The following is an 8,865-nucleotide window of genomic DNA, read 5'->3' as shown; positions in this document are numbered from 1 at the left end:
GTGTCCTTCCTTGTCTCTTGTAACATTCTTTATTTTAAAGTCTATTTTATCTGATATGAGTATTGCTACTCCAGTTTTCTTTTGATTTCCATTTGCATGGAATATCTTTTTCTATCCCCTCACTTTCAGTCTGTATGTGTCCCTAGGTCTGAAGTGGGTCTCTTGTAGACAGCAAAAATACTGGTCTTGTTTTTGTATCCATTCAGCCAGTCTATGTCTTTTGCTTGGAGCATTTAATCCATTTACATTTAAGGTAATTATCAATATGTATGTTCCTATGACCATTTTCTTAATTGTTTTGGGTTTATTATTATAGGTCTTTCCCTTCTCTTGTGTTTCCTGCCTAGAGACGTTCCTTTAGCTTTTGTTGTAAAGCTGGTTTGGAGGTGCTGAATTCTTTTAGCTTTTGCTTGTCTGTAAAGCTTTTAATTTCTCCGTCAAATCTGAATGAGATTCTTACTGGGTAGAGTAATCTTGGTTGTAGGTTTTTCTCTTTCATCACTTTAAATATGTCCTGCCACTCCCTTCTGGTTTGCAGGGTTTCTGCTGAAAGATCAGCTGTTAACCTGATGGGGATTCCCTTATGTTTTACTTGTTGTTTTTCCCTTGCTGCTTTTAATATTTTTTCTTTGTATTTAATTTTTGATAGTTTGATTAATATGCCTCTTGGCATGTTTCTCCTTGGATTTATCCTGTATGGGATTCTCTTTGCTTCCTGGACTTGAATAACTATTTCCTTTCCCATATTAGGGAAATTTTCAATTATAATCTCTTCAAATATTTTCTCAGTCCCTTTCTTTTTCTCTTCTTCTTCTGGGACCCCTATAATTCAAATGTTGGTGTGTTTAATGTTGTCCCAGAGATCTCTGAGACTGTCCTCAATTCTTTTCATTCTTTTTTCTTTATTCTGCTCTGCAGTAGTTATTTCCACTATTTTATTCTCCAGGTCACTTATCCGTTCCTCTGCCTCAGTTATTCTGCTATTGATGCCTTCTAGAGAACTTTTAATTTCATTTCTTGTGTTGTTCATCTCTGTTTGTTTGCTCTTTAGTTCTTCTAGGTCCTTGTTAAATGTTTCTTGTATTTTCTCCATTCTATTTCCAAGATTTTGGATCATCTTTACTATCATTATTCTGAATTCTTTTTCAGGTAAACTGCCTATTTCCTCTTCATTTGTTAGGTCTGGTGGGTTTTCGCCTTGCTCCTTCATCTGTGGGTGTTTCTCTGTCTTCTCATCTTGCTTAACTTACTGTGTTTGGGGTTTCCTTTTTGCAGGTTGCAGATTTGTAGTTTCTGTTGTTTTTGGTGTCTGCTCCCAGTGGCTAAGGTTGGTTCAGTGGGCTGTGAAGGCTCCCTGGTGGAGGGTACTAGTGCCTGTGTTCTGGTGGATGAGGCTGGATCTTGTCTTTTTTGTGGGCAGGTCCATTTCTGGTGGTGTGTTTTGGGGTGTCTGTGGCCTTATTATGATTTTAGGCAGCCTCTGTGCTAATGGATGGGGTGTGTTCGTGTCTTGCTAGTTGTTTGGCATAGGGTGTCCTGCACTGTAGCTTGCTGGTCGTTTAGTGGTGCTGGGTCTTGGCGTTGAGATGGAGATCTCTGGGAGATTTTTGCCGTTTGATATTACATGGAGCTGGTAGGTGTCTTGTGGACCAGTGTCCTGAACTTGGCTCTCCCACCTCAGTGGCACAGCCATGATGCCTGGCTAGAGCACCAAGAACCTGTTCTCCACACTAGCCCCATATATTGTTTTCTTCACTCCTAAAGCTTACAAATCCAGTAGCACAATCTCTGGGGGTATCAGAATAGAATTGGAGAGGTTGTTCCTGAAAAGGAAAGTAATAGGAGATAGTCCAATCTTTTAATAAGCTTAAATTGGGGGAAAGGTACTTCCCTGGTTGCGCAGTGGTTAAGAATCCACCTGCCAGGGGACACAGGTTGGAGCCCTGGTCCGGGAAGAAGAGCCCACGTGCCACGGAGCAACTAAGCCCGTGTACCACAGCTACTGACCCGGTGTGCCTAGAACCCATGCTCTGCAACAAGGGAAGCCACCACAATGAGAAGCCCATGCACCACAACGAAGAGTAGCCCCTGCTCGCAGCAACTAGAGAAACCCCATGCGCAGCAACGAAGACCCAATGCAGCTAAAAAATAAATGAATAAATAATTTTTTTAAAAATTGGGGGAAAATCCTGCCTAGGAAAGTAGATGCTGGCTTCAAAGCAATATTAATTATAGAAATTCTAGTTTTCCCAAGTTTTAGCTCCAGAAAGGCAGTTATGAGAAATCACTTTAAGTCTTCATAGCTTGATTTTAAAATTTAAGGAGATGTCAGAATCGACAATTTAAAGTGGCCACAGAGCCCACATGTATTACCACAGTGAAGAAAGCACAAGGCCTCCCTGTCTGCTTCAATCACAGTGCTCATGTGTTGAAAACATTGCAGGTTTGCAAGTAGAGTAATGGAGTGGAATCTGGGGCAGTTGCCATCTGCCGACTTTGCTAAGCAAAGCCAAAAAGGGAAGGCTGAAATTTGGCTAAAGTTGTGATAGTTTATAGCCCTTATTCTTTATTGTCCACCAGATGCTATTCCCTCCTTCCTCCTTAGTATGAAAATACCTACTTTTATTTCTACAGGTGGGTATGTGCCCTATTTCTGGCCAACGGCATGCCAGCAGAAGTTTGCTCAGGGGTTTCTGGAAAAGATTTTTTCCTTTAATAGTGGCAAGGGAGTGACAGAAAACTGTCTCTCCCTTGAGTTGCGCTTGCTTCCAGGCACTGAATATAACTGTGTGATGCTTGGAACTGCAGCGCCTACCATGGGACCAGGAGAGGAAAGGTGAGAGAATTAGAAGCCAACCTTAAACTAGACATCACTGCAGCCACAAGCCTCCTCTGGACTTCTAGTTACATGCAAAATGTAAACTCTTTCAGGAATTATACTTCTTGCAAGTAAAAGTATTTCTAATGTATACAATACATATAAATAAATTCAGATTGTCAATAATTTAGGTTCAGAGACCTTGGAGCACACTATGATGTAACTATATTACAACATCTTTGGGGAGAGAATGGGAAATGACTTTGAATTACTCAACCAGAGAATAGAAAAGAATGTTAAGGAGAATAGAAAAGAGTGTTAAGGAGAAAGACTAATCAATTAAATTTAGTTATTCATTGGGTTGTTCGAGTTTTATTGAGTTGTATTTGACTGGTACTGTGCTACTGAGAATAATTTGATGAAAGAGGTGAACAAAGTATCTGCCTTTGTGTAGTGTGTACACTTCATAAATAGACTTATGGAAAAGATGAATACTGGATGGCAAGTGCTTAAAAGAAAAACAAAGATAATAATATGATGAGCAAGGGGGTTCCACTGCCGGAATCTCCTCTAGATAGAATTGAAGGATGAGAAGGAGCCCAGCATGGTAAAATCTTGGGAAACAACCTTGCAAGCAGAGTAAGTACAAAACTTTGAAACAGGAAAATTCCTAGAGAATTCAATGTGGCTGGGGCAGTGTGATATAAGCACAGACATGAGGTGAGCACAGAGAGGCAGCGCCTAAGTCAGACTTTGTGAGTCCTAGCAGACCAAGGTGAGGAAGTGGATTTTATCTCACTTTAAATTGGAAGCTAATGAGGGTTTTTAAGGAGAGAAGTAGGATGTTCTCATTTATGTTTTCAACTGTTCACCTTGTCTGGAGCATGGGCTAGGGGGCAAGAGTCAAATCAGGGAAACCACTTGGCAGTAATCCAATAACAGCTGACGTGCTTCAACTAGGAGTGTTGCAACCTGAGAGTCAATAGTTGGTAGAAGCAATGGACTTTGCTCGTGAAATGAATGTTGTCATGCTGGAGGGGGATAAGTCAAGAAGGACTCACATGTTTCTAGCTTGCTCACTGTGAGGCAGTCTCACTTTCTGAGATAGTGCTACTTTCTAAGATGGGGAAGACTTTGAAAAAAACTATTTACAGAATGAAAATTAAAAGTTCTGCTTTGACCGTGGTATGTTTGAGAAGTCCTGGAGACATGGGTGGAGAGGTCAAGCTGGCAATTTGACACATGACTCTGAAGGTCAAGGAGGAGTTGGCACTGGAGAAATAAATTTGGTTTTTGTAACATCTGGATGGCGTGAAAATGATGGGAATAGATCATAATCATTTGAGGAAAGTGTGCAGAGAAGAAAAGAGGATCCAGGACTGAGGCCTGCTGTGTGCTGACATTTAAAAGTCAGATAATGAAAGAACAACATTAAAAAAAAAAAAGGCTGATGAAAGCAGTCAGCAAGAAGGAAAATTAGGGGAATATAAAGTAATGGCAGCTACAACCTAAAAAGGTTTCAAAAAGCAGAGAGTGATCAGAGATGTGTTGAATATACTTGAAAAGTCTGGTAAGTTCAGGGCACAGATACGGTCCTTAGCCATAGGCATGGTCACGGGATTTGGCAAAAAGATCACTGGTGACCTTGACAAGAGCAGTGGACTGAGGAAGGCAGAAGCCATAGCAGGGTGAGTTAAGGAGTAAATGGAAAGAGAATCAGAATTACCTCTTCCAAGAAGTTTTTCTATGGAGAGCAGAGAAATGAGCTCATATTTATAGGAGAAGAGGAAAAGAGTTAATTCATTATCACCTCACTTCATGTCTAATGAGAGAGATCAGTAGAGAGGGAGAAATTTTTCATGTAGAACAGCAGTGGGGATAATTGAAGAACAGAAGTCTCTGAGAGATGGAAGATCCAGAGCCCAAGTGGAGCCCTTGGTAGGAGCAAGGGTGCTTCCTTCAGCTTGTGAGGAGGGAAGATGTGGATGGTAAACGCTGTGCTGACCTGAAAAGCTCTACATACTATGCCGTCTTACATAAGGGACTTCAGCATCCACAGATTTTGGTATCTGAGGTGGGGGGTGTCTTGGAACTATTCCCCCATGGATACCAAGGAACAACTGTACTTAACTTCTGTCAAAGAATGGCAAATCACAAAATTGCATTTGCCAAGCATGACACAGCCATCTGCAGCAGAGCAGTGAAGACAAACAACAATGTGATTAAGGATTCCAAATCAGCCATAACTGAACTTGAGGAAATTAAAGCCATGCAAATTGTGATTAAAATTAATTGGGATTAGTGAGATGTTGCTAAACTGTCTTAGGTTAATGATTTCAAAATCTTAAGATAAATTTTGGACACAATAGGAGTTCTGGATTTAGGAAAGTGTTTATAATTCTGCTTTTTCCTTTCTACTCTAGGAACCCCTTTATTGAAAAATGAGCCAGACTCAGCAATGCACAGAAACTTCCTGATGTGATATGTGGACATTCTAAAATACAAAATAGAATAAATTAGAAACACCTTTCTGTCTTCAAAATATGACCATGGTAAGGTGAATGTTTTAAAATAGAAATGTGACTCTGAAAGTATGTTCTTTGAAAAGAAAATAAGGAAAGACAGAGTTAGGAATACCTGACCAGGCCAAAATTATGACTGCCTTTAATATAGTAATATATATATATATATATATATATATATATATATATATATATATATATATATATATATAGTAATATATATATATATCTTTAATATAGTAATATATATCTAAATTATACCAAGAAATAAGGATAATAGACATTTAAGACCTTGTTGTAAATAATACAAAAGAAAATATAATTAGGCAACTCCCTCATTTTCTTATTCCAAAATTATTAACCTGCCTGTATGTTTAACAAAATTTCATTCTCAATAGAACAACTGTCTTTGATCCTACAAGAGGCCCAAACTCCCTTCAGTCTTATTCACTGATTGAATAAATTGATGAATTGATGAAAAATTCAAACAATTCAATTTTATATTAATGTGAGTTTGAATAAGATTATGAGTGACACTCACAGCTGGATGCACCAGCAATTAACTGTAAGATCTTTGGTGATGTTGTAATCAAATAATAATAATAAATCCTAGCAATAAGGTTCTGCTAGATGTCTCTACTAAGTGATCTCTAAGGTCTCCTCTGGTCCTAAAATTTATCCGGTAGCTCTTCAAATCATTTGACTGCACCATAATCTATCTATGTATAAAATGACATCTTGACACGCTTCCCATTCCTTTGCAGAAAATTGTCAGAATTCTCCAGAGAGGAGAGTATAAAAGCTGCTTTGATACTTGACTTTCTTTGCTTTCCTTACCACACACTTTCCAGAAAACACAAATGGAGTCAGATAATCTTGTTTGGAGCCTGCTGAGAAATCCAATAATCCACTAATAGTTGTCTCAGGATTCATTTACAATGCAGACAGAGCAGTCACCTAGAAACAAATCCCCTTTGACTAAATATACCTTGGATTTGAAATATGGTAAGCTTGAAGACAAATTCAGTGTAACAACCCTTCACCAAATATTTGTAGAGAGCCTACTGTGTGCTGGGTTGTGATACAGCATGGAACAACACAAGCAAGTCTCTGCTCTTACAATCTATGCAAATGGTGATAAGTATTAAGAAGGAGAAGAAAAAAATGAAGTAGGAAATGGGTATAGATTGTGATCACAGTAAGTGATCTATTTTATATAAGATAGCAGGGGTAGATGGCTTTGATTTGAGGTCCTTATTTGAACACAGATTTAAATTAAATGAGGGAGCAAAAACTCATATAGACTCATAAACCTCAGCGAGTGTGGCTGTCTGGGAGAATAGTTTTCAGGCAGAAAGAGCAGCAAGTACAAAGATTGAGACCGACAGGGGGTCAATGGGGCTGGAGAAGAGCATGAGTGACAGAAATTAGGATCAGAGAAATAAGACATTGAATTGTACTTTTAATTTTTAATTATTTTAAGATAAAAATTCCCATACAGTAAAATGCACAGATCTTAAGTACACAGATAAAATACAGAATATTTCCATTATCCCAGAAAATACTGTCCCCCCTTCCAATCATTCCACTTCTTCGCACAGGAAATCGTTGTTCTGACTTCTATCACCAGAGATTAATTTTATCTCTTTTTGAACCTCATTTGAATGGAATCACACAGTACACACTTTTTGGTGTCTGGCTTCCTGGTTTTGTTTTTTGTTTTTGCTTTTAGATTCAACCACATTCTTAGGGTATCAAATATTCATTCTTTTTTATTTCTGTGTAGTATTCCATTGTATAAATATATCACCATCTGTTTCTCAGATCTCATTGATATCTGGGTTATTTCCAGTTTAGGGAAATTGTGAATGGAGCTTCCATGAATGTTGATGTATAAGCCCTTTTGTGGATATATGTTGTCATGTCTCTTGCATAAATAGTGAGGATTGAGATTTTGTGATTAAAGGCCAGGTACATATTTACCTGTGTAAAAAGCTTCCTTATCAATTTTTCCAAAATGGCTGTGCCATTTACATACCCACTACAGTGTATAAAAATTTTAGCTCTATATTGTTGTCATTGTCTTTTTAATTTTAGCTATTTTAGTGGGGTGAAGTAGTATTTTTTGTTGTTGTTGATTTAATGTTTACTTGCCTTACAACTTGTGACATTAAGCACTTTTTCATGTACTTTTTGGATATTTATCTTTTTTTATGAGGGTTCTGTTCCAGTCTTTTTCTCCCATTTTAATTGGGCTGTCTTTTTATCATTGATTGATAGGAATCCTTTATATATTCTGGTTGTCTACCTGGTGGGATAGTATCTCTCTTCTAGAGGCTCCTTTTAGTGAGCATTACCATACAATATGAAAATTGTCACACTTGGTGCTTATTCCCATATGAACACATTCATGTGTCTATCCCAGATGTCTTTGTTCCTGATTTTCCAATCTTTCTTCTTCCAGGTTCCTGACTAGCTTGCCAAGCCATTTGCACTGCTCATGATTCTCTGTTTTTTTCTAAGCTCAGCTCAGGCAACTTCTCTTTCCATGCAAAATAGATGACCAGCTTGCTGCTCAAAGTTTTGCCCACTGGGAGGATTTCCCCTCATTCCTGACTTCCAAGGCTTATACCAACATACTAAGCCAATCCATTTGTGAACCAAGCTCAAACTTTTTATACCCCATCAGCTAGTGATAATGAATTCCCTGTCTGACCTGAGGGACAGGCACTGGTGAAACACTGGTGGATGACGTGGGTGTTTAGACTAGCTGCTCATGTAGTTCAGTTGTTCTGTCCATTCTTGCTTATTATTGATCCCATAAAAATCACCTCCAGTTTTCTATGGGTTTCCTCTTGGCTTTCTTAACCTTAGGTTTTGGTGGATCTGACAGAAATCAGCTCAGGATGGGTAGTTCCATCTGCATGGTTACTTTATGTCCTATCAGAATATAAATTTCTGCTGCAGGTGGCATGGCTTTGTTCCAGAACTTATGGTGTCTGCATTGTGATTCTTTTTTTTTTTTTTTTTTGCGGTATGTGGGCCTCTCACTGTTGTGGCCTCTCCCGTTGTGGAGCACAGGCTCCGGACGTGCAGGCTCAACGGCCATGGCTCACGGGCCCAGCCGCTCCACGGCATGTGGGATCCTCCCAGACCAGGGCACGAACCCGTGTCCCCTGCATCGGCAGGCAGACCCCCAACCACTGCGCCACCAGGGAAGCCCTGCATTGTGATTCTTGCACTGGGGTTTACCATAAATCTAACAGCATCCTTTTGTACCATTAGTATGTCCTGTAACATAGGATTTGTCAGGTTGTATGGTCTGAGAGGCAGGGCTGCTTGCACCACTGCTGGGACCTACTGCAAAGCCATTTCTACTACTCTCGGCCCCACTCAAAGCTGGCAGCATTTCATGTTGTGCAGCATGAGTCTTGGCTTATGCTCAGTTGTGGAATATGGTGTCTCTATGATATACTAAAGAGGTCTCCTAGGCGGTGTGCTTCCTTCTTCACGGTGGGAATAACA

This window comes from Mesoplodon mirus, assembly GCF_964341445.2.
Source record: "Mesoplodon mirus genome assembly, chromosome: 5".
Classification (NCBI taxonomy): domain Eukaryota; kingdom Metazoa; phylum Chordata; class Mammalia; order Artiodactyla; family Ziphiidae; genus Mesoplodon; species Mesoplodon mirus.
This window is presented reverse-complemented; position numbering follows the sequence as displayed.